The 1015-nt window shown below is 43.5% G+C and overlaps 2 non-coding genes across 2 annotated transcripts; both read left to right on the top strand.

Annotated features, from left to right (window-relative positions):
* Positions 1-57: 57 nt before the first annotated feature.
* Positions 58-129, top strand: trnap-cgg. The gene has a single exon. It is a non-coding gene; the product is annotated as a tRNA-Pro (tRNA).
* A 533-nt stretch (positions 130-662) lies between these two features.
* On the top strand, positions 663-734 carry trnap-cgg. The gene has a single exon. It is a non-coding gene; the product is annotated as a tRNA-Pro (tRNA).
* The last annotated feature ends 281 nt before the right edge of the window (positions 735-1015 follow it).

Genomic DNA, 1015 nt, shown 5'->3' with positions numbered 1-1015 from the left:
TTTATTTTAATGTTGATGAAATCTGAGTATTTCATCAAAACAGAAAAGATGTTTTTCGGCTCGTTGGTCTAGGGGTATGATTCTCGCTTCGGGTGCGAGAGGTCCCGGGTTCAAATCCCGAACGAGCCCTCCCTCTGAACCCATAGAAGATTCTTTGTTTCTTTTAATATATAAAGCTTGTTTTACAGTAATTTCATTTGGATGAAATCTAATTATTTCATCAAAGCAGAAAAGGAGTTTTCTGGCTCGTTGGTCTAGGGGTATGATTCTCGCTTTGGGTAAGAGAGGTCCCGGGTTCAAATGAAAGCGGTTGTGTTTCGGATTATGCTCGCTCGTGAGTTCAAGCGAGCACGCGTACGAGCACACGCCTGGTTGCAATCTTAAAACAGCACCGCTAGTGGCCGCTGGAAACTCCACAATGCCCCTTTAATGTTGATGAAATCTGAGTCTTTCATCAAAACAGAAAAGGCATTTTGTGGCTCGTGTGTCTAGGGCTATGATTCTCGCATTTGGTGCGATAGGTTCCGGGTTCAAATCCCGGGGAAGCCCTTGCTATGAACCAACAGGTGCTTCTTATTGCTTTTAATCGATAAAGCTTGCTCTACTTTATTTTAATGTTGATGAAATCTGAGTATTTCATCAAAACAGAAAAGTTGTTTTTCGGCTCGTTGGTCTAGGGGTATGATTCTCGCTTCGGGTGCGATAGGTCCCGGGTTCAAATCCCGGACGAGCCCTTCCCAAGAAACCGTTGTTGCTTCAAATATGAAGCTATTTTCACTGTAATTTAAAGGGGCCATATGTAAGTTTTTTATTTTAGTAAATCAAATTTTCATTGCCTTATTGTCAATGGGCTCAAAAGTCACTTAGAAATGAAGCACACGCCTGTTTTCTCCGTTGCTCGCATCAGCCACTATTCTGCTTTTAATGTGAGGACACCGGGTCGGATTCAGCAATGTGCGTGCTCCAGAGCCTCTCACGCTACAGCGACAACACGGCAGCTAAAGACATGCAGTCC

Source organism: Micropterus dolomieu, unplaced genomic scaffold (genome assembly GCF_021292245.1).
Source record: "Micropterus dolomieu isolate WLL.071019.BEF.003 ecotype Adirondacks unplaced genomic scaffold, ASM2129224v1 contig_5858, whole genome shotgun sequence".
Taxonomy (NCBI): Eukaryota; Metazoa; Chordata; class Actinopteri; order Centrarchiformes; family Centrarchidae; genus Micropterus; species Micropterus dolomieu.
This window is presented reverse-complemented; position numbering and strand designations above follow the sequence as displayed.